The following is a 25718-nucleotide window of genomic DNA, read 5'->3' on the forward strand; positions in this document are numbered from 1 at the left end:
ACAGTGGAGAAGGGGCTTGTGAGGGAGTGTGGTCGTAAACTCAGGGATAGGAGATGGGTCTTCTCCTTGGGTGTGGGGAATCTCCAGTGACACATTCTATGGCCAGGATCAGCAAAATTTTTCTGTAAAAGGCCAGAGAGTAAATATGTTAGACTTTGCAGACCACAAATGGTCTCTGGTACATACTGTTCTTACTCTTCTTTTTTTTTTTTTTTCTTTTTTACAACCTTTTAATAATCTTAAAAAAAACAAAAACAAAAAACAAACAAACAACAACAACAACAAAACTTCTTCACTTCAGGTGTAACAACACAGGCTGCCATCCACCCTTTGCCCAAGGCTATAGTTTACTGAATCCTGCTTTATGGCTCAGTCTCCAGTCTCTGGTCACCAATCTTTGATTTCTCAATTTTCCTCTTAAAATTTAATGCTCAGTTAAGACTGTTATATATTATCTCATTTAATCTGTATTACAATCTATAAGTTATAAAAGCTTAATTTTTTTTAAATTAAGTAAACCTTGAAGACAAGAAGGAACACTTCACAATTCTTCAATGCCCATTCACCATTACAGGTTTGCTTAATTTTTAAAAGATAAAATGGTTGGACTTCTATTGTGGGCAGAATTTAGCCCTGCAGGACTTAAATTCTGTTGAGCATAAGAGCTACCAAATAGGGTTGTATACATAAATCATGTATACTGTACTTTTTCATGTAAAGTAAGGATTTTTCAAAGTTAGTTTTGATAATATGAAAATTTTCACTTATATGCTGACTTCGGAAGTAAATTTTCCCCCAGTAAGGTATGCACAATATAGTGGGACAATTAGTTCCCTGGCCCAGATCTGGAATCTCTAAAAATGGAATTTAGATTTGTTTTAGAAATCAAGTCACATTTTAAGCTGGTGATTGATAAAACAAAACAAAACAAAAGGAAAAAAACCTTGCATGTTTTCACTTGCACCATGGCCAAATCATATCTCTGCCATTCTCTGCAAGCAAGTATGTTGTTATTGCTCTTATTTATTTCTAATTTAAATGCAAATATTTTTTGATACTTACCCTGTTCAATTTCATTGCCTTAACTTTAACTCCCTGCTCAAACTGTTGAGGTTATCTTGAATCTTTGTTTAACCATCTACCACATTATCTGTCCTTCCTAATTCCATAGCAGCTTAGGTTTGGAGGGTCCTTGAAGTTCTTCTGTCTGGTGAGGTTTGGGTTGGCAGTACAGGGTCCTATCATTTAGCCACTCCACTGCGTGTGTACTTCCAGTGGTAGGGAATGGGGATGGGGATAAATACTTCCACTGCATTATTGAACAGCTCTAATTGCTTAAAAGGTTGGGTAAATGGAAGGAGCAAACACATAGTCTACTCTCAGCAGTTTCTGTCTATAATCTAATCTTATTCTCCAAACAACCAGTTGAATTAAGAATTCTTATATTAGCTATGCAGATGAGAAAACTGAGGACTGGAGAATGTGTGTTTATTTGTTGCCCTAGCTGGTAAGAAATGCAGAGGAAATTCAACACCTCTCTGGCTCCGAAGTCCAGTGATGATTCCTTTCTTCCACAGGTGCTTCATTATCGCTAAAGATCTTTTCTAATGTTGGACTAAAGTTCCTTGCTTTTATGCTATGTTCTCTGTGCCCTCCTCTGGAACAATGCAGAATAAATTAGCTCCCTCTTCTCCTGCCTTTGGTTGTTGGAGGGCATTTTTCATAGTCAGGATAATGCAGCAGCTGACAAACTCTCTGGAGGAAGAAGAAATGGACCTGGGGGGTAAGCCCAGCATGAGGCTGTGGACACAAGTTTTGACACAAGACAAATTTGGGTTTGGATCCTGGCTCGTACACATAGTTTGTGACCACGGTCAAGTCATATCAGTTCTCCGACCCTTATTTTACTCAGTGTAAAATGAATGGTATTTATTTAAAAAAAAAAAAATGTTTAAAAGAGCCCTACCTCCTAGTGGTCTTGTGAGGATCACCAAGGTGGTGCTGCCAACCTTGGCATGGTGCCTTGTAGAGTGAGTGCTGCCTTATCGGTAGCTTTCATGTCATTCAACAAACAGTAGCTTTCATGTCATGTCAACCAAGTGTTGTGTTTTGTTTTGTTGTTTTTTTTATAATTAACAATGCATTCATTTGTCTGCGTCTGACAAGGAGACACATTATTTAACTTGCAACTATCTTTTCCTTTGTTTCTGACGAAAGCATTGAAAAACAATAGTCCATTCACACTGTTGGACTTCCTAAGTGCTAGAGGATGACTAACATCACATATGTTACCTCATTTAATCCTCAGAATATCCTTGGAAGGTAAATGCTACCATTATCATCCCCACTTTACAGATGGGTAAACTGAATCTCAAAAAGGTTATGCAATTTGCCCAGGGTCACATGGGTAGGTAGTAGTAGAGGCGGGATTCAAACCAAAGCAGGCTGGCTCAGCAATCCTGCTCTTAACTTCTGTGCTCACCTGCCTCAGAGCAGCCTGGGGCCATGGGACCAGAGACTTCACCTCGCTCTCATTCCAAATGCTACTAAGCATTATTTCCTCCTATTATTATTATTTTTAATCTCTCCCCAAGACTCCAGCACTTTGTGTTTTCCCTGACTTGTCCTATCTCCCTCAAGAATGCAAAATTAATTCTCACTAATGTGAACAATTTATCTTCCTTGAGGCTGTTTCCCCATCTATAAAATGGGGATAGAGCTACACATTCAATAACTCTTTTGTGAATACTAAATGTAGTAATTCAAACCAAGTGTCCAGATCAGTGTCTGGCACACTTGAATAATTTCCCTTTGCTCACTGCCTTTAGCATTTGCATTGAAAGAGATGATTGAGCAAAATAATTAATTCATTTGCTTACTCAGCAATGACATAAACTGCCTACTAGATGTAGGGCTTGGTTTCTGCATTTGATAAATCAGAAAAAGTTATGCTATAACATTTTATAAACTGTAAGAAGGAAATGGATGGTCTGGTGGGAACCTGGAAGGTCAGGTAGGGCTTCCCAGACTGAGAGGAATTTGATCTAGGTGTTGGAAGAATGATTAGGAGTTATTCAGATAGCAGGAGGATAAAGAAGACCTTCCAGACATAGTCAACTGGGACTAGTAAGAGAAAAAGCATGAAGAATGCAAATATTGGCTTGTTTACCCAGTCTCTTGGTCTGCCATTCCTAGGAAATTGTACCCCCCATTGCTTTCCTTTTCCTGCTAGTTTTTATGTGACATACAGGCAACATAATAAAAATAAAGAAGTTAAAACTAATGCACAGATCTAATGCATGGTGTGCTTTCCTTTTTCTGTGTTGTTTTCTAGTCATTATCAGTGAGATTCTATCAAATTTTATCTTTTTAGTAACCACTCACTATTGCTACAAATGCATTGTTTCTATTTTTTATATTTCCCATAACTGGTTTCCTGTCAATGACTACTATTTTATACATTACATTTTATATTTTTAAACTTTGAAAAATTCCACAGATAAGTATCCTGAGAGATATTATCATAAAGTGGCCAAATGTATAGACTCTTTGAACAAAATGTCTGGGTACAAACTGGGGTGCCACAAGTACTCTTTTTTTACCCCAGGTAATTTATTAAAACTCTGCTCTAGTTTTGTTATCGTTGTTATTATGTATTTTTATGTTGTTGTTTTCTCTCTAAATGGGGATTAACAATAACTACTTCATATTTATTTTCACAAAAGCTAAATAGGTTGCATAGGAAGCATTGAATCCAGTGTTGAGTGATTAATGTTGGCTATGATTATTAATATATAATGCCTACCTACCTTTACATAAATCTAAATATATATATGAAGACATTTGGTTGATTTGATTCTTAGCCAGGAACAAAAGCACACCTTTCATTTTTTACTCCAGCTCGATTATTCTCTCTTTCAGTAAGAATCTTACAAGATTGCAGCATTAGCAGATGCAGTTTGTTCATTTGTTCAATTTGCTGAATGTCTGCTTTGGCCCAAACGGTGTCTTGGGCTCCTATGAAGGTCATGGTCTAGATGGGAAATAGACACAAAAGCACATAATGACAATGCAACGTGATAACGACTTGTCTCCCAGCGAGGGCTGCACAAGGCGCTGTGGGACTCGGAAGTCAATACCTTATGGTGGGCCATGGCCCAGCCTCTTGCCCAAATTCCTATCCCCGTCTCCACCCTTCTCCCTCATTCTCTCCCACGGGTGTGCTTTCATCTGGTTCCCATGCTCTTGTTTTGTCCCAGAATCTGTTCACATGCTCCTCCTCTGCCAGAAACCCCTTTCTCTCCACATGTTGCCTCTTTCTCATTGTCATCTCAGCTGAAATGTCATTTCCTCAGGGAGCCCGAAGCCATCTATTGGCCTGTTACCCTCCTTTTCTTCCCCCCCCCCATTCTAGAATCTTCCATCATTTTCTTCTTAGGACATATCAAGTGTGTAATTGTATACCACCCCCTAAGGCTGTGAGCTTCATGCAGAGACCACATTTGTGTTTATCCCTGTTCACACAGCATCCAGTAGAGCAGAACATAGAAAGTGCTCTGTAAAATATGTGTTCAACAGATCAAAACCAGGGAGGCATTGAATCTCAGGGAGGTTGTAGAAGTTCACCATGGGTACAAGGAGAAATCATGACTGAGTAGGAGGAGGAGTAGAAGTTCACCATGAGTATAAGGAGAAATTATCACAGCTTAAGTGTCAAGGTTTGGAGACAAAGACACAAATTTAGGATCCATTCAGATTTGTCTTCAAATCTGGTCTTGCTGCATACCACATATGAATTTAGGCAAATTATCTCAATTTTATGGCCCATCTCACCTTCATCTGTGAAGTGGAGCTAATAGCACCAAGTTGTGAGGTTGTTATAAGGGGTCAACCTAAGGTATCCAAAGCACGTGGGTAGATAAGCCAATAAGAGTATTATGTGTGTCCTCAGATGTGATAAGGAGGATCATGAATTGTGTGGACTGAAAATATTCTGGCATAGTGAGTCCCCATGTGTTAGTCTTAGAGGGGAGAGCAATCGTCTGACCTGAAGCACTAGGCTGCTGTGAGGAAAATTGAATTGTTGCAAAGTCTTTGGAAGTACAAAGTGCCTCCAGCAAGTTGCTGAAGGTCAAAGATTTATAGTTTGTTCCTCACAACATCCAGAGGATGTAAAATAATGGTGCCTCCTTATCTCAGACACTCGTCTTAATACTATACATGGGGTAGTTCATTTAATCTTAACCATCTCTGGACTATGGTTTCCTTGGCTCTACAAATGAGGAAGCTGAGACACAGAGATATTCAGAAACTTGCTCAAGACCATGGAAGTAGCAAGTGACAGAGCTGGACTTACAGCCAAGTGGTGGGGCATCACCAGCACACTGCCCTGCCTGTGTGTGCCACAAAGCCCGGTGGAATTTGAATTGTTATGTATACAAGTTAAAATCCTTACTCCACCACTTACTGATTGTGCTGCCTGAGGCAAGTGTTTTAATTTCCCTGAGCCTCTGTCTCCTCACTTAAAAGATAGAAAGATAATGATATATAGTGTGAAGGAGGGGGTGAGACTTAAACCAGCTTATGTGACAGGTAGGTACCAGCGTCGTGGCAGATACACCATGAAAAGCGGCTGGCGTGACTACTCACAGTTGTACTAAACTCTGCTCGTGGGTCTTGACGTAGTTGAGATTTTATAAGCCTTGATGGCTGTTAATTGAGAAATATGCATCCATGACAGGTAATCAATATGCTCATTTGGCAGTCAGGTTCCAGATGAAATAAAGCTAAACGATGATGCAATTAGAATATACAAACAAATCCCCCACAGAAGCCAAATAAACTTGACTGTTTTCTCCATCCTAATCATGACACCGTGTTTGGAATGCATCTGGAAGTCATTTTCTCAGTAAATCTGGACCCAGCTAGATAAATAGAGCTTCTTCATCGGCTGCTTGCTTTACCTGCTTTCTCCTTGGAGCTCAGGTTCCCTTTGCCCAAGATAGCACGTAGGACTGACTCCCTAAGTGTGAAGGACACGCTGCACACCTCACTGACAAACAGTGTCCCCTGAAATTCACTTTGTCATTTCTTTCCTGGTTCCCAGACAGAAAGGCAATAGCAGGCAATTTTAATGGGGAAATGGTTCAGGAGGCAGGTTCTCAATAGCCTCTGGCAAATCCTTCTGAATCCTACAGAAATCCTTCTCCTTTACTGGAGTATGTGAATTACTAAACAACTGAGTGCCTGTCTTTGTGGTTACCCTCACACCAACCTGTAAATTTTTTGTCCCATATTCACAACTGCTGTTTATTAACTTGTAAATGCATCATAACAGCCACGTACCAGTGAGCATAATAAATCATGACCTGAGCCAGTAATTTAGCTGAAACAATAAACCATGATTTAAAAATAGAAAAAAAAAAATCCTAGATCCTCTACTTACTAGCCCTGTGTCTTGGGCAAGTAATCTTAGTCCTTGTGCCTCTGTTTTCTCATCTTTCAAAAGAGGATGATTATAGTACCTGGCACTTACTATGATGGGAAGGCCTAGTGAGGAGATCATCATCATCATCATCATCTCACAATGCATGCCAGTTATTGTTATCATTACTGCCCTAAATTTTAAGTCACATATCACAAATGAGACTAAATTGGGTCATTTAACTTTTCCATACTTTCTGGTAGGCTTGGGCTATTGCAAAGGACATGAGGGACACACAAACTTGAATTCAAATCTTGTCTCCACCACTTCTGTAAGTGACCTAACCTCTTTGAACATCAGTATCCTCATTTGCAAGCTCTTTAAAGAGTATATATAAATATCAAGGACTCCTCCCAGAAGTAGGGAATTTGAGTTTATTAAGCTAAAGCAAGAAAACCTGTGAGTCTGTTATAGTCCACAACCTGTTAGGTACCATGAAGATGTTGCTGCTAGAATGATCTGAAACTGCTCACAAAGTAGCCGGTCATAGGACCCGTAAACTGGAAAAGGCCTGTTGGCATCATCTTGCCTGATGCATTAGTTTTGTGGAAGAGAAAACCCTAAGGTTCAAAGAAGTTAAGTGACCCATCTGAGATGACACAGCTAAGAAAAGGCTGAGTCCAAGAGGGGGGAACCAGTTATCTAAGAGTTATCAGTGTTCTACCCTAGTCTGTCAGAGCAGAACAGAGGAACAAAGTAAACAAAACAGTGATTAAATTTAGATAAAAATAAACGTTGAGGGGGTCCTGGGTGACTCAGTGGGTTAAAGCCTCTCTCTTCAGGTCATGATCCAAGAGTCCTGGGATGGAGCCCCGCATCAGGCTCTCTGCTCAGCAAGGAGCCTGCTTCCCCCTCTCTATCTGCCTTCCTCTCTGCCTGCTTGTGATCGCTGTCTGTCAAATAAATAAATAATCTTTAAATAATTAAATAAATAAATAAACGTGGAAAGAAGGAAAGGAGAGAGGGAGGGCGGGAAGGGGGAAGACAATAATGACATTGAGCGCATGGCATCTTTTGGGGTACATGGCAATCCTGTGGTGCAGGTTATGGTGGAACCCAAGTGACGAGTTGGTGAAGTGGGTGCATAGAGGTGAACGAGGTAGACTCAGGTCCCAGCTTGGCCTCCGGAGGGCTGTGCAGGCTGCAAAAAGGGACGTCACTGCTCCATGCCCCCATTTTCTCATATCACAGTTTCTAATCTGTTTGTTTTAAAGGCTAAAGAGAGGACTGATATAAAATTATTAGTACAGAGCTTAGCATATGGGAAGCATTCAATGCAATCATTTGTTCTTACTATATATGAAGTTGAGTGTCATCTCTCTCTCCCTCTCTTTTTTTTCAATTTTTAAAGTAGCTGTTTGGAAGTCACTGAGATATCCTGTTTGGTTTTTTGTTTTGTTTTGTTTTAGTTAAATGCCATGGAGCTAACACTGTGAAAAGGTGTTAGAAGTAATTACAAGAGAAGCAAAGGCTGGGGGAGGGGACCGCAGAAGGAAGCATTAATACACAGGCAGTACCCACTACCTAAGGCACTGTGGGGAGAGCTTTCCTGTCTTCTACTTAATCCTTGGCACAGGGCTAAGGGGTAGGTATTGTTGCCCTCATTTTACAGATGAGGAAAACAAAAGTCTGAGAAATTAAATCATTTGGCCAAGGCATTTCTGACACAAAAACCTCTTTCCTCTCCCTCACAAGATATAGTCCCTGCCCACCTACATTCCCAGAAATCATTTTTTAAAAAGATCTAAGAAAACTGTCTTTTAGTGTTTACTTTGTTGTTGTTGTTGTTGTGTGTTTTGTTTTGTTTGTTTGTTTTGGGTTTTTAGGCAGCCTACTGCAGCTAGCTGTCCTGTATCATTTCCACGAAGAAACCTTGTTCATTTTTCCATCCCTTACTCCCTTCTGTAAACTGTGGACCACCAGATTTAAAAGTAAGCAGTCTCTGAGTTTACATGTTTTTCTGTGTTTTCTTATACCCAGGATAAACAGTATTGCAACTCACAAGAAAGCTTCAGTTACAGTCTTCTTCTTGGATACTGATGGGAATGCCTAACTAAGGTAAAACAAAACATATATTAATTAAAATTTATATGTGACTGAATTTATTATTATTTGCTCAAAGGTTTGTGATTTGCAGAAACATGTTTGTGGACAAGGGGGAAGGGGAGGAGCAGTAACTGGGGTGTTATCTTCCTTTACTCTTCAGTTTGAGCAAAACTCTGTGGATTAGAAAGTGGCATTCTCAACAGACTTCCATTAGTAATCACAGTTGGTAGAGGTGATTGGCCTTAAATGTGTAGATCTTTTGGCTTGACTGAATTGGTTTTCTTCCTTGTATTTTTTTGTTTTTGTTTTTGTGCTTGTTTTGTTGTTGTTGTTGTTGTTTTAATCTTTGGAGTAGTCCAAAGGAGAGGACTGAGCCTTTATTTGTAATGCAAAGGGAAGGTCTAGCAATTCAAAAATTCTTGAAGATCAAATTCCCTCTGTTTAAGTTGACTGAAATAGACTTCAATTAAAAATGAGAAGAACTATATTTAAGTAAGCTTAAGTAAATTGTTTATTGGGTAGGAGGAAGAACTTTTCCTCTACCCTCAGTTTAGTAGCTGGAGTTTAGGGATTAAATTGTCAAAAGACAGATTAATAGGAGAAAAATTTTACTTATATGTGCAAACCACATACACATGGGCATACTCAGTGATGAGTGATTGAAAAGACTGGTTTATAGTTTGGGACTTGTTTACCTAATTTAGTATGGGAAAGAGAGTGGGAAGGAGAAGCTCCTATGGGAAGAACAAATCGGTTTCTGTAGGAAAGACAAATGTTTTTGGGGGGAGAACAAACAGAAGATAAGAAAGTTTGTGATAATGCTCATCTATACAAGAATGAGTGGTCTTTCCATCTTCTTCAGGGCCCTAAAACTTCCCAGGAGAGGGGATTTAACAGTAGATTTACTTTTGGTCTTTCTTCTGAGAGGTTACCCACCCTGAGGAGGGAGTTTATGGCTGTCCTCATTTCTCAGAAATTTCTGCCTTTAGTCAAATAAGGGAAGATCCAAGAAGGATGACTTTTGTTTTGGGGGTTGTTTGTTTATTTGTTTGTTTGCATCTGTCGAATCTCAAATATCTTCAGCTTAAAATAATCTTTATACCAACTCTGGGGTTCCAAATAGGTCCCCACATCAGCTATCAGAAGCTCTACCTACATTAGTCTTTTTTGTGTTTTAACATTTCCCAGTCTGTTATCTCTGTAGCTTGGAATGATCAACATTTAGCAGTGTACGTGTGAAAATACAATATCATATTTTAACAGAAACTCATAAGGATTATTGGATAGTCTATGCTTTTTCATATTTTAGTCTTTGATTTCAACCATAGCTCATATCTAGGAGGGAAAATTCCAAAGGAAATTGTGTGGCATATCCCGGTGATGGTGACTTTTTCGGGGTGCCAAGAAAAGAGGAATACTTAAGTTACCTCAGCTGATAGGAAATTATTTTAAAAGTACTTGGAAGACTAAGAAAACAGAGAAAACCCTCTGAGCAATAACATAGGCAGGCATTATGAAGAGGAAGAATATTCAGCATATAAAAGTGACCCAGAGGTATAGCCCGGAATGTTTTCATCCTGCCGTACCTTTGTAAGTGCCAAGAAACACCTCTGACTGGAGCCAGTCTTCCACACTTGCAACTCAGAGAGAGATGAGCCCTGCCCTCCAGTCCAGTTACTACACATGCCTCCACTTCTGTCTGTCTTGTATCTTCTGTGCCATGCTGAAATGCACCACACCTCCATTATTTCCAATGTAGAAAGAACAGATTGAGGTGGTTGGTCACTACCCATTATAGGACATTCCAGTGGGAAGAGTCTTTGTGTGAAACATCCTCTAGGTCCCTGGACTCTCTTATGTCCAAAACACAGCTCTTTGTCCATAGCTCTGTACAAATTCATGGTCCAATGAATTGTGGTCAGGGTAACAAATCTACATGGTTTACACATGACAAAGTGAAAGAAATAGTCCTGGGCCTCTTTCCTGGGAAGGGGCTCTTGGAATATCAGATGTTTGAGGAAAAAAATCCCATTTTGTGGAATGCTGGTTTTCTGATCTGGTCAGACTATTGGTCACTGATTCCCCATGCATTGCAATGAACCTTAGGAACATTAGTGTAGCAAAATTTCCTTGGTTCTTATGTGGGGACATGACTGAAACCTGTTCGGCCTAGTCTAATTCCAGTTTCCATTAACTAGGAAAACAGAAACATGGACCATGAAGAATAAAAGGCAAGCTACAACTCTTTAAGGAGAAACATAAGGGACAACCTAAGGAAAGGGAGTGTACTTAAGAAAGAACCTCAAAGGGATGCTTGAGAGAAGGGTCCAGGGAGTGAGATAAAAATGACCCCATAGGTCTAGCTTTAAGAAGATGTGCTAGGAATCTTTGTAAAAGCAAAGAAGGAACAATGGAATGTCCTTTTCTGCAGCTCAGATGTCAAGAGTCTGAGAGTTGCCAGTAAAAGACAACTTTGATAAAACCCTTGATTTATCCACCCAAGGGATTAGAATGGCCTCACATAGGAGAGACCTCTGTAGAAACACAAGAGAGAGGAATGAGTCAGGGAATTAATAGTTCATAAAAGAAAAGTTGTTATTATCCACCTCCCCTACCTCAATCCAACCTTCTCATCACTTGGAGCAATCTCAGATTACAAATACTGCCGTTTCTCCACTTGTCTAAAATATTCCTCTGTAAAGAAAGAAAGAAAGAAAGAAAGAAAGAAAGAAAGAGAGAGAAGGACAGAGGGAGGGAGGGAGGGAGGGAGGAAGGAAGGAAGGAAGGAAGGAAAAACTTATTCTGTTATGTTGGCATCCTCTCATAAGGATGGGGACAGTTAAATTAGTTCAGGACTAAAATTAGTTACTTCTGGACTAAAAATATGAGTTTCATCCATGCAGGGAAGTAACCATGTAGTGATAGAGGTTTTAACCTGTTAATTTTTAGTTTTAAGGGTGAAAATAAGTCTAATTTGTTGAAAATAAAGATCTGAGTAAAGTAATATATTATATATACACACACACACACACACACACACACACACATATATATATATATATGTATATATATATATATATATTCCTCTGTAAAAATCAAATAACAGATTTAGAAAAAAAAAGTTAATGGATAAGATTTTCTCACTTTACCCCTGTTCTCTTTTGAACCTCTGGGACCCTGCTCTTATTGGTCCTTCATGTGCACCTGCCAGTGACCAAATTAATGAAAAAGCTGCAAATAATGTTAGTGGAAAGATTCAGAAATAGGTGATTGTGCTTAAGTCATGATGTATTTTTTATAGATTTGAATTACCTTGCTCTGGTTTTCCATTGCATTTATACCCAGCAATCTAGTCATATTTTCTGCTCATAAAAGTCATACCTACTTCAGATACTGGGATTAACTGTGTCTTTTGTACTAGGCCTGTATAATGATCATGGTGTTGTGTGATTTCCAGGTGTTCTGCCACCTGGACGATGTACAGAACCACTGTTCAGGATCATAGTTTCCATGTATGACTGCAACACATGGGTATAATATTTGTTATTATTGATTGTGTTTCCCAGAACCTCTTTCTAAAGCACTTCTTAAGAGTTCTCAGATGCAAGAAGGTATATTTGCCCAGGTTTGCCAAATAGAGAGGTAAGGCTTGGGAGGTGATAGGCTTCAGTTCACCCAATCCCACTGAGACACATGGTATGCTCAAGTAAATGCCAGCTCAGGGAGTGGCCCAGGATGCACCCCAGGTGACTCCCTCTTCTGAGAAACTGTCCTTAGCCAGAGGGCAAATTGATGACCTGACACCACTCTTACAAATTAGAGGCTAAAAATACTACAAGACCAGTTAGCTGGGCCTAGAAAAGGGACTGGAGAGGTGGTCAGAAATATTTATTGAGTCCCTAGTGTATCCCTGTGAACTTTCCACAGGCTGATATGTTGAATCTCAAAGACCATTTTCTGGGAGGAAGGAGCCAATATGTCAAGAAGCCTTCAAACTAATGGGCATGAATAAGGGTTCTCTACCACAGACATCTGGCTGGTAAAAACCATGTCTGAATTCAGAGAACCAGATTGCCTGGAAGGCTGATGCCAGAAATCAGGTTTCCAGAAATTAGCTGTAAAGAGAAATTTTATCTAAGTATCCAAACCATCAAGCTCTAATCCAAAGTCCTTGAGAAGTGGCCAGGTGTCAAGCAACATAAACCAAATACAAACTCTTAAGTCTGAAGGGCAGACTTCCCTTTAAGAAGACAGAAGAGGCAAAGCCAAGAGTCAGAAATAAAATAGCTAACATCTATGGAGCATGGACTATGTATGTGCCAGGCACTGTTCAGTATTTATACATAAAAACTCATTAAAATGAGAATGGTATTAACATCATCCCTATCTTGCAGGTGCATAAACTAAAGCATGGAGAGTTCAGGTAATTTTTCAAGGCCATAGAACTAGAAAGCAGCAGAGGTGGTGTATGGCCTCAGAACCGATCTTCCCAGTGGCCACACTATATTACCTCTGCAATTTCAGAGGAACTGGTTTGCATCAGGTCTTGAACAAATGAGGAGAATCCAGGGTGATCCATCCAGACAAAATCAAGTGTTTAGTTTACATCTGTGGCCCCATGCATTAGGTCAGTGTGTGTCAGCAGACTTCAAGTCAAACGAGGGGGCAAGAACCCATAGCAGAAGCATCGACTGGTTGGAAATTCTCTACTAGGGACCTGTTGCAGACTTGGAGCTTATCACATCCCTCAGGGTACGGTTAGTGGGATGCGCTCTCTGTGAAGATCTCTTCCTATTGGAATTTTCCGCCACTGGAATATCTGTAAGGTAGTATGTCTGTAGGTCAGTCTCAGTGGACACATTTCAAGGATGGCATCCACATGGTTCCTACAGGAGCTGAGCTGCATCTGTTTCCTATCTGCCAGCGTCAGGGTATACATCAGCACAGAGCTGAGGCGAGCCCTGTGGCCCCAGTGCCCACAAACAGAAGCCACGGTTCAGTCACCTCCGAGTTGGCACCAGGTGTCCTCAAACTTCAGTTGCATTCCCTGGCCCTGTGTGAGTACAGGATTGGCTGAGCTGACCCTCCTTCATCCTTATGAAACAGAAAGCCTCACAAATCTTTCTTTCTGACCTTGCTCCCAGGGGACCATCTAGCGCCTGAAATGCTACATGCAAGTTTTTGCAACTCTTTTCCTGAAAAAAAGTTGTTTGGTATTGTAGCAAAACCCTAACATCAGTCTAGGGAACACTGATTTACCACCCCCTCCCCACCAGGCACCACTTTTATAAATAAGGAACCGAAGAGGTCTCCCCCCCGACTCCTCCAAACACATGACCCTCTTACCTCCTCAGCACTCCAGCATACAGTCTCTTTTCCCCAGAATAGTCAGGAAAGCACTGGCTGACAGGCTGTGTTATTGCTTCTGATCCCATTGGTCACATCATGTAACATCTTAACTCTTAACCTAATGTGATGGATGCAACTTGACAGGGTGTAGCAGGGATGCTGGTCCGGCTTCCCCAAGCTGTGTTTAAGACCCCACCTCCCTGCAGGCTCCTGGAGACTACACAGCATTCAAAACACTTCAGGGCATATTTCTTGGCCAAAGCAGGTACAAGGGCAGCAGCCTATCCCTAACTGTAGGGCTAGATCCTTGGAAATAACTGTGGCCATGCTTGTCTTCTTGTCTTAAGAAGGTTTAAGATCTTACTTAAGTCAGGACAAGAAAAAATAGTGTTTCGGAGACTGAAGTTATGGCGACCCTCAGAAAGCATTTTAATTTTTTTTCATATTTAATAAAATTAATAAAAATGGTAAATTCAATAAAGAGAATATCAATGACATTTTTTACATTTCCAGTTTAAAATAGGAAGGCTACACAACTCCATTCCCTGTACCATCTCTTTCCCAGGAGACACTTTTAGCTTATGTATCTGTTGTATTGTGTTCTGTGTTGTAGGCTACTGTATGCTATGAGGAATTTAGGTTTTTTTCTGTGTCTGGGCTTCATCTAACTGGTCTAAATATCCAGGGTCTCTCTGATTTTAGGGTCCAGAGGGTTAGCTTCCTGTGTGCCACCTCTGTGCCCCAAATGTGGGCTGAAATCATCTGCTGTCAACACCTACATACCTCCAGTTCTTCCCTCCTGCCCGTTTGAGGTGTAAGTGGAGGAAGTTACATTCAGTTACCTTTTCTTCTATCTTAATGGTTTTTTTGCAAGGGGCATCATTTTTGTTCTGCCTCTAAAATAATTAACTCCTTTATCTAGCCCAACTCTAGTTATTTCCTGACAACTCTGAAATCATCTAGAGATACCTAACTTTGAGTCCTGTCTCTGACATTGACCAGTTGTGAATTCTTAGACTGGTTGCTCAACCCCAGAAACATCAGTCCCATCATCTGTAAAATAGGGAAATACTCTCCAATTACATTGGGTGGTCATATGGATCGAGTGGCATGATGAATATAAAATGTGTAGCACAATGTCAGACCCACAGGACATGCTTAGCACTGGTCATGTTTAGGAGTCATGGTTGCAGTAGTGACAAATGTGCGTGTTGGAAGGAGGCTCATCCAGCTTTGTATTCTACATCTACTGCTCTTAAGACAAAAAGCAAGCTTCCTTGTCTGAACCTCACTTTCCTTCTGTATAATACCGAGCTATAGTACAGTGAGTCTTGCCATAGCAGGATAAGTGGTTCATAAAAATTCAATCATATAAACCAAGGAGCTGCGTTAATGAAATAACTGGAGTGAGTCTTTACAGCCTGCTGGCCAGAAGTTTAAAGAGTCCACCTGGGCCTTCTAAACCCATCCAGTTTCTGACTGTTGATTTGGCGCCCTCTCTTGGCAGTCGTCTGTGGCAGTGTAAATATTAATGGGGGCTATTCAGTATCATGTGGCTACTGGGACTTCCTACAATTGTATGTGGCCTGTCTTTTCTCAACCTATGGAGCCAAGAGAATATTAGAAATTCAGGGATCCATCTTTAGAGTCCCTGATTTCCACACAGGGTTGACTGACATTTTTTTTGACCAGCCCTACCTCCATGTGCATGAAATAAAAATTCTATCCAGTCTCTGTGTCTATCTGAAAATAGGGGTAGGCAGAGGATGAGACCTAATTATATATGAATTATAATACAGGTGAAATTCTGATTAGTATGATGTTTATCAGTATGTGTATATATATTACATATTGCTATGTATGTGTATTACATATTATGTATCATATATATGAAGTTATTACCATGGGACATTTTCTCATAGGGCTTTACTACACCTACCTTCAAATTTTTGTGAAGTTAAATGAGATTATGCATTAAACATACTGTCTTATTTTATTTAGGCTACTCTGACAAAATACCACGGATGGGTAGTTTATGAACAACAGAAATTTATTTCTCACAGTTCCAGAGGATGGGAAGTCCAGGATTAGGGTGCAAGCCATGTTCAAGTGAGGGCCATAGATGGGTGCCTTTCTACTGTATCCTCATATGGTAGAAGAGGTCTAAGTATCTCTCTGGAGCCTCTTTGATAAGGCTCTAATGCCTCTCATGACTCCTTCATGACTTAAGTACCTCCCAAAGGCTTTGCCTACCAGTACCATCACCTTTGGGGTTTGGGATTTCAATATATACATTTTGGAGAACACAAACTTTCAAACCATAGCAGGCACCTATCACAGTTCTGGCACATTATTATCAAATCATAAGAAATGTTATTATTGATAAATATATAACACACAAGTTGAAACAAAAGTTCTTGAGGTTTCTAGAAAAAATGTAAAGATGTAAACTGACATAATAAGCCAGAATTGCCTCTAATAAGAACTACAAGTTAGGAAGAGATTACTGCAGCCCTACAATATTAGAATTCATGAAATTTACCACCTAAAATAAATATCTGCAGTTCATGAAGCAGATTTGAATTAAATACATATGATCAGCCCATAGCATTTTGGCTTCCCCAGACTTCCCCAACCTTCACACACCCCTCTGACAGAACTTATGGGACTCCTTACCACATATTTAAGGCTTGATATTCACTTTAATAGAATTTCACTGGCAAAGAACTGAATGATTTTTCCCCATGTTTATATATTCTGGATGAGTCCCGACTGTCAGAGAAGAAGGGGCAGCTAAGACAACACGGAGGATATCTCCCATCATGGTCTTTCCTCTTCATCAGAGTAGAAGCTGTCTTCACCAAAAGAAGGGACTGGTACATTCCTGGATTTCCTTATCTACATTGTTGGTGCTCAAAGCACAGCAGCCACTGTAGCATAACCTTTAAATCATTCTTTGAGCAGTAGTTTTGGTTCCTTTCCATAGCACTGGTCTGGAGGCAGAAATGTAAAAGACATGTGGAAGTCTCTAATTTCAAGATGTTCACAGTCTAAATGAAAAAAAAAAAAAAAAAAAACCCACCAGATACATATGCAAAAACCAGATACATCTGCTTTGTGAATCCTACAAAGCAGAGGGTGGACTAGAGAGGAAAGGCTTTACAGTTGGAGACCAGCAAGAACAAGAAGCTCATGCAACCTTCCCAATGAGAGAAGGAGGGCTGAGGTAGCTGGACAGGGGCAGTGCAACAGAAATAGAAAGGGGCAGAGGAAATGTCTGAGTTGGGAGCATAGGGGAAGAGTAGCGAAGGAGATAACGAAGCAACTCAGAACATCAAGGCTTTATGAATAGAATAGCTTTGAAACTGGTTGCATTTCTCCCACTGTCAGATCAATCTCCAAGGAGTCTGAGCCCCTGGTAATTCATATCAGCACCTTTTTAAGGCATCTGCGGTGATCAGTTGCCTGATGCATTAAGAAACAAGCTACTGATGGGATATATGTAATTTAAATACTGTTTTTCTTTTCTTTTCTTTTCTTTTTGGTCCTGAAGCATTTTAGAAGTTAGAAGGAAAACCTGGCGATTCACAGACCTGTACCCCTGGGGAAAAAAATATATGTTTATAAAAAATAAAATTAAAAAAAAAAAAAAAGAAGTTAGAAGGAAGCTGTGAGTCATGTGCTGTTTAGCTAGGGAGGCTGGAGGAGGAAGACACCATTGCAAGCTGATAGGAAATCAGGTTGTAAGTCCTATTTGTTTTCCGGTGTCTCCATGATGTGACATTAGGAGATGATGGCTGCAGTTACAGGGGCACATTTGTTCCAATGATGTTCATAAATACACTTTGTTAGGCAGTTCTATCAAATCTACCTGCTTTTCCTTCCCTCTCAGAGGGCAGACTGCTTTTCAGCTGCTTGATTTCTCTCTCTGAGATGGGACTGCTGCCTGAGAATCTGAAACTCGGTATGAGACACGGAATATTAAATCTACCTGCATTATTTGTGTAGGAAGAAAAGGCAAGTTGGGGACAGGGTGAAGGGATAGCTGAGGGAAGGCTAATCCCGTAAGGCAGGCTTTCCACTTGAGGTTCACTAGCCTGGCCCGGCTGGACAGGTGGCCATCCAAGGCTGGCAGGAATGGAGAGAGTTGCTTATTGAATGGAGAAAGATCTCTTTCTGTGCTGGTTGGGGCCTTGTTTTTAAGATCAGCAGAGATGGTGAATTCTTTCTTCTTGAAGTTCACGAAAAACAACAGGGAGGAGGTCATACAATGAGATGAAATGATCTTTCTTTATCTGTGCACTGAAACTAATATTACTCACCTAGCAAGACTGCTATAAAAGCAAATAACATGGAATGTTTTTAGCCCACCAGCTTCAGGCATTCACCGGCCTAGGGCATGATCCTGAAGAATTTCCCTTCCCTTCCACACCTCTGCCTCCTCTCTGTGAATCCCTGGGGCATCGGACATCGCTCTATAATAAAACCTAGTGTAGTGCATTGAAGTATACTTCTACATGTAGACAACTCCCTGGGGGTCTTGGTAAAATTCAGATTCTTACTTAGTAGGTCTTTATCAGGGCCTGAGATTCTGCATTTTCAACAAGCTTCCAGGCAATATAGTTGTGAACGGCTTCTGGACCACACTTTAGTGGGAAGAACCTCCCAGAACAGGGGTCATCATATGCGACAGACAGAAGGAAGTAGAAAAAAGGGCTCTGCTGCAGAGTCAGGCCTTGCAAGGGGAGCTGGCACTTGAAAGGACAGTGTCCAAAGTCTACATCCAGATAAGCCAAGTGTGGAGGGGACAAATTCCTATAGCAGAGGAAAGTTTGTGCTGTTCATGGGACATGACTGTGGTGATGTGATCATATTAGTCTTGAGAAGATCATGAAGCAAGGGGATCTGTTTCATCATCCTTATGTGTAAAACCCCAATTGCTCCTGACTAACTTTTCATTAAAGTCCAAATTCCTCACCACCTACCATGTCCCTTGTGAGAATGCCTCTGGCTTCTCCTCATAGTCTTTCCTTGCACGCTCCTTTTACTTTTCCAGGCCTGTTACACCTTTGCACATGCAGATCCTTCTGCCTGGGGTGCTCTTTGCTTACCGTTGCCTTGCCTGTTCAGCAAACTCCTATTCACCTTTCCAATTCCTTTGTAAAATCAGCTTTTCTGTGAAACTTACATTCACAGCTTCTATATCTTTAAATTCCTGGCCTGTTTCTCAGGACTGAAAGGATCCTGTACCTTATGTCTTCTTCTCTGTTGCCTGAAAGGCCCTTGTAATCTAGTCTTTGCTTTTTTAATTGCCACTGTCTTCCTAGGACCTAGCACAGTGCTGGGCAGTGGCAGTTATTTAGTAATTCTACTTAAAGAGAACAGAGGAGTAAGTAGAAGATGCAGGGTGAGATGATTTCAGCTGCTCTGGAAAAGGGCCTGTGAGTATGAAGGATTTTCCCTAAGAAAGCCTGGGAACAGACCAGGGAGGACCTTCTTGTGGAAAAAAGTGTCTATGCACTAAGCAAGGTCAGTCTGCATGCATACCGTGTAGTGTGGTCTGCGAGGGCGTCCTGGGGGAGAGGGGGTGAACCTCTCACTGGGAAGAGCGGAGAGTGGTGCTCTCTGATTCTCTGAAGTGCTTGTTCTCTGAAACACTGCTAAGCCTGCTTTAACCACTCAGGTTCTCTACAGACAGCCTTCTTTTTCTCCCCTAGACAGAAAGACGTAAACTTGAGTTTCATCCAGTTATGGAGAACTTATGTTACAAAAAAGAAAGGAGAGACACACCCTCCTCTGTAGGAATTCTACCCTCTGAGCCCAGGGCTTGCTTCCTCTTTCTCTGCTTCCTTTGGGGTCATTGTCCACAACCAGACTCCCAAATGTGCAACTGGAGCTCTTTGTTTCTGAGTCCATAGTTGAAAACGTATCAACAACTTTCTATAGGCTTTATATACAGTGTTTTGCCAGCACCATTTTGTCAAAGCAGTTCACGTTACCGTTGATGGGAAAACACTTCTGTATGGACCAGGGAAGGAAATGGACTCCAGAGCTGAATCCTGGCCCTGCCATATGCAAACCATGAGAATCGGGGTACTTGGATTCTCTGTACCCCAGATTTTTTATATATAATGTGGGAATAACAATCCCTACCTTAGGGGTTTGCTATAAGGATTTTTAAAAATACTATTTTGTTCTGTTGCTTCTATTTCTTTTTTATAATACCCATGCCGGTAATATTACCTTAAACATTATGAAAAAGCAACTTGCTTCTTCAATTACTTACTTAGTTTCACTTCTGGCTGACTCAACCATATACTGAAATATAAGGTTACCATATAAAAATGTCTTGGTACTGGAGAAGAGAAAGAGGTAAATATCAACACAATAGAACAGAACACCCCAAAACAGACCTAAAATCTGTACCAGGATATCAAGAGTTGTGTCTCAACACATGTGACATGTATGATATTTATTGTAAATCAATTTACAAAACAGAGATTGACACACTGACAGAAAAAATGGCCAGTGGAGGGGCGCCTGGGTGGCTCAATGGGTTAAAGCCTCTGCCTTCGGCTCAGGTTATGATCTCAGGGTCCTGGGATTGAGCCCCGCATTGGGCTCTCTGCTCAGCAGGGAGCCTGCTTCCCCCTCTCCCTCTCTGCCTGCCTCTCTGCCTACTTGTGATCTCTGTTTGTCAAATAAATAAATAAAATCTTAAAAAAAAAATGGCCAGTGGAGGTATTAGGAAGAAATTCAAAGGGGAAAAAAAACTATGGCCAATAAGTATATCCAACTCCAGCTTCACTTACTATTTTTTTTTTTTTCCATACAAGGACACTGGTACTTAGAGGAGGTAGGTAACTTGTTAAAAATCACTCAAAGAGATAGTGGATGATCCCAGCATGAACGTGGATTTTCTTTTAATCACTTGTCTTTGAAAGAATGTTTTCTTGCTGTTGTTATTTTTGTCTGTTTTGCTTTTCCAAATAAAAAGTTTTATCAACTTCTTCTTGGGTTTGAAATTAAAGCAAGACAAAATTTGAAATCCTGTGGGAATAGTCATTGAAATTATATAAAATCCATACAATTTAAAAAATGGAGCACTTACTAATGATAGTTTTATTACTTATCCATCCATCTCTTATTCTTAAAAATAAAATGTTTGTTTACTTCTTCTAGGCCAGGACATATTCTGGATACAAGTGACAGAGAAATGAACAAAATGTAACCTGGACCCTCAAGCTCTTTACCAATGTAGGGGGTAGACAGATACATAAATAAACAATCCTAAAATTAGCTTTGTTGAGTACAACTACTTATAGTAAACATGTTCTGTTAATTGTAACAAATACTATCCGATTTATAAAATGCCCTTGGTGCATAATCATGCCATCTGCACATAATAGAGATTTACAACATTTTATCTTAAAATCCTTAAGGCCAGATATGTCTTGTAATTCATAATTTTGAATACTAATATGGTGCATATTGCAGATATTATGCAATACCCCAGCAAGGTCTGGGAAGAAGCCCATAATCAAATATATTAATATTATTTCTGCATCAGTATAAACATTCACACTAAGTGGCTTTACAGCAGCTCATTCAGTTTGTGTATCAAATGAGTGATGCAAAGTGCTCAATTTTCAGAATATTTTGGATTTCAGAATTGCAAACAGAACTTAGGGATCTACAATACTTTTTTCTTTCTTATTAATATATATTAATTTTATTTCTCTCTTTGTCTTATTGTACCAGCTAGACCTACTTAAATAATGTTAAACAACAGTGGGCAGAGTGGACAGATTTGTTTTATTTCTAATTTAGAGATCTGTGTCTGGTGTGCCTAATAAATAATTGTTTGATTGAGGGTTTAAAATAGGAATATTCGCCATATTAAGGAAGAATTATTTTATTCTAACTTGAGAAATGAAAATGTTGTTAAATTTCATGAAATGTATTTAGGAGATGTTGAAATAATTACATACTTTTGTTTTTTATTATTAGCCTACTGATATACTTCTATTGCATTATTCAGATTTCTTATATTGAAACTAGGGGAATTTCTATTGGATTATTGAATCAGCAATATTAAATTGTTAAACTGTATTGTGAAGTAGTTAATTTACAGTTTTGAATCTATGTTCACAGTTTAGATTGTTTTGTTTTCTTTGTTTTCTGCATAATATCTTATTACCTTTGGAGATCAGGATCCAATCTGCCTTGTGAAATGAATGGGATACTTTCTACATCTCCTACTCTCTAGAATATATTTCAATGAATGTATTTATGTAGCTCTTGAATACTTTGAATTTAATCACCATTAAATCTCTCAGGATCTAATGTCTTTGGGGCAAATAGTTTCCAATGAGCTTTCGATGATTCTCCTTAGCTCTTGGTCTGTTTGATTTTCTATTTCTCTGTAATTTTCCAAACTTGATTATCTTTTATTAGATTGGGAAGATTAGAAGTTAGAGGAGGCATTCTTACCCTGCCCAGCTGTGAATGCATATGTCTTTGCATTGCAGAATTTATGAGGGGTTTTATTTGCTCTTTTAATTGTCTTGTTTTTTGTTTTTGGTTTTGTGTTTTATTTTTTCAACTTGAGATTTCATTATAAAAGAGATTTGATTTGGCCCAAATGTTCATCAGTTTATCTTTCACTGTGCTGTCTTTGAAATTATGCTTTTAAGAACAACTAGGTACCCAGAAAATCACTGCTTGAAAGAACATGAGAGATCATCTGGTCTATTCTATTGATTTTAGAAATGGGAAAACTGAGGTCTCAGCTGGTAACATAATTTACAGAAGTTACAGTGTCCAGAACAAAACCCAGCTCAGTTAGCTAATAAATGTCTTTATGAAGTAAGCATAGCAAGGAACATCATATAGTTATTTCCCTTTCTTTCAGAACTGCTGCCTACCCCTGCATCCCAAGTATTATGCCTTCCACTGTGTGTGTATAGGGACACAAGAGCATCATGGTGTTCAGCAGGCCAGTGCTTGTGGTTGCCAGCCATTTAGCTCTTGTCTCCATGGATAGGTGATCAAATTGATAAAACCCTTAGTCACCGGCACACTATAAAAGCAAAGACAGGAGCAATCCCAAACACTGTCAGTAATCCTGAATTCTTTCTTCAGTTCACATCACTTGTATTTGTATGAAACATTGCCTAAAACTCATTTGAGGGTATTACTTATTTGTTTCATTGATCACATAAAAATTACCAAAAAATGCAACAGCAAAGCTTTTACTTAAAGGACTGAGAACTGTATTGTGTGTAGGTGAAGATCAATTTCATTGCTTGTGAAGACAGCTGTGTATGTTACACTGGATGCTCAGTACTGGCCATACTGTATACTAAAGCATGAAATCATGTTATGGCCAAAGCAAATGTGGCTTCTGATACTCACTCTTGTTTCTGTCAATAAACATGATAAGGATGACACTTTACTGTATGAACATTCAGGTATAGAAAACAAGTCAGTGAGTTAATCTGATTCTCCCAAGAGCTGGACTTAATGAAACTTATATTATTTTCACAGTACCCATTTGAGACCTGATTAAATAACTTTTCTTTTAAAATTTTCTGGGCAGTGCAAATCACCATATCTGTTTCTTCTTGCATAGCAAATATACAAAAAAAAAAAAATTAAATTTGCAATGCTGAAGAACATAAATGCTAGGAATAGAGATGCTGATCTTCTGTCCCAGGGGCCTGGACCAGCAGAGTCAGACAGACAAAGCTTGAAGGGCAGAGAGATTATCTGAAGGACAGGAGAACAAAGCACTAGTGGGCAAATGTGTAAGGAAGCTCTCCTCTGGGAAACTCAAGGGATTAAAATTTTCAACATTTGGATCTGACAGTAGCTTCAAATATTGAGTCCAGGACAGAAATTGAGGGTGCGGGGTGGGAGGCTGGGCAGACAGCTGAGAAAGATCAAGATCTACATAAACAGAGGATGAGTTTAAAAAAATAAATACAAATATTTTGTGATGGGGAACCAGTATTAACTGACATGAGTATAAAGTACTTCACACAAGGGCATGGCATAGAGTGCTTGGTAAATGTTGGCTGTGATTAGAAATCAGAGTTTTAAATGTCTTTCTTCATTCATTTAAAACTTAAAAAAAAAAAAATCTGCTCACTGTCTTCCTTTCCATCATCCAATCTTGTCAGCTAATGGCTACAAAGTATTTTCCAAATCTGATTAATTCTCACCACTTCTGGAACTTCTTGTTTAAGCCGTCATCATCTTTCAATCACAGTAGCTCCCAGACTGATGTCTCCCTTAGCACTGTTCTCCCTGCAATGTGTCCATCACCCAGAACATCACCCAGTCACTCCCTTTCTCAGGCTCTCTCCATGGCTTTCTAGTGCACTCAGTGGGCAACACATCCCCTTTGCCACTGCCTGCAAGGCCTCTGCATGATCTGTACTCTGGCCACATCCATCCAGCTTCATCTTCTATCATTGCCTTTCATGAACTCGACTCTTCTAGCAGATGTTAAAGAAAGACAAACCAGCCCCTACCCTAGACCCTTTGTACTTGCTGTGTCCTCTGCCAAAGCTATTGTCCTCACATATCATCCAGTCTCTTCTTTTCTTCAGGTTTTTATTCAAACAGAAGCTTCTTAGAGACAATTGCTCTGATGACCCCAGTACCTAAAATCTTACCTTTTCCTCCATCTCTATCCTTTTGCTGCTTTCTTTTGTTTTACCCACACAGTCTGTATCTTTTTAACTTGAAATTTTACTATTTATTTATTGATTTTCTAGTCTGTAGTGTGTTCCTCCTATAAAATTTAAACTGCCCACAAGCAGAGATTTTATCTGTCTTATTTATTGTTGTGTCATCCAGGGTCTGACACCTACTATAGTAGATGCTCAATAAATTATTTTTGGATAAATGAAAGAATACAAAGACCTTTCTAAGGATGTGTGTTTCTCTTGGGGACAACATGGCAAATACAATGCAAAAAGTGGATGCAAATGTTAGAAGAAAAAATGTTGGCAAATAAAAATTAAAATAGTGGGAAGAATTTTCCATGAACTTCATAATCACAGTTTTGTACACTTGCTAGATAGGTCATATTCTTGACTTTGCCAGTACTTATTGGCAATCTACTATATACCAGGAAATTTCAAATATATTGTATATACATCAAGCAACTCCGAGGAGTTGATATTATTCTGCCCTCTATCAGAAATCTCAGAAAGTCCTAGTCTCTTTTTCACTATCACTCAGACAGTGGAACCACAATATGTAAATAAGGATGTTAGTACTACTGAAGCTCAGGGTTTCCCATGTCCACTGACACATTTTGAAAGATTTCATTCCCTCCTCCACCTCTTTCTAGCTGTGTGACATTATTCACACTAGTTGACCCCTCTGATTTTGTTTCATTTGTAAGATGAAAGAAAGCAGATTTATTCTGCTTACTCAAAAAAGTTGTTGCCCATTTAGAGGAAGTAATGAATGTGAAACATTGAGTAAGGAGGTTTACCACTGCAGGGAGAAAAATCTTTATGTAGTGGGAACACATTGAGTCAATAGAGAAAGAGAAGCTGAGAAGGAAAATGAAAAGAGTTTGAGTCCTGTATCCAGTCATTCCTGAAGACAGCCATTCCCTCTTTTCCCACCATTTACAAATAATAAATCTCCCAATTGCATCTGAAGTAGCAGGGTAGCCATCATTCACAAAATAAAGCTGCATAGTTAACCCAGAACTCCCCACTGACCTCCTAGGATCCCTGCTGATATAGTTCCCATCAGATGGGAGACCTTTCTGCTAACATGATCTGGACACACTTATGGCATCTACTTGATGCTA

At 39.7% G+C, this 25718-nt stretch overlaps 1 long non-coding RNA gene across 1 annotated transcript in view; it reads left to right on the forward strand.

Annotated features, from left to right (window-relative positions):
* Nucleotides 1-2259: 2259 nt before the first annotated feature.
* The window catches only part of LOC116865011, a 374767-nt gene continuing 351308 nt past the window's right edge, over nt 2260-25718 (forward strand). Inside the window, exons 1-2 of the long non-coding RNA XR_004382143.1 lie at nt 2260-2322; nt 8465-8542. This is a non-coding gene — a long non-coding RNA (uncharacterized LOC116865011). The remainder of the gene's footprint in view (nt 2323-8464; nt 8543-25718) is intronic.

This window comes from Lontra canadensis, unplaced genomic scaffold (assembly GCF_010015895.1).
Source record: "Lontra canadensis isolate GAN:19392208 unplaced genomic scaffold, GSC_riverotter_1.0 scaffold7, whole genome shotgun sequence".
In the NCBI taxonomy this organism is placed as follows: domain Eukaryota; kingdom Metazoa; phylum Chordata; class Mammalia; order Carnivora; family Mustelidae; genus Lontra; species Lontra canadensis.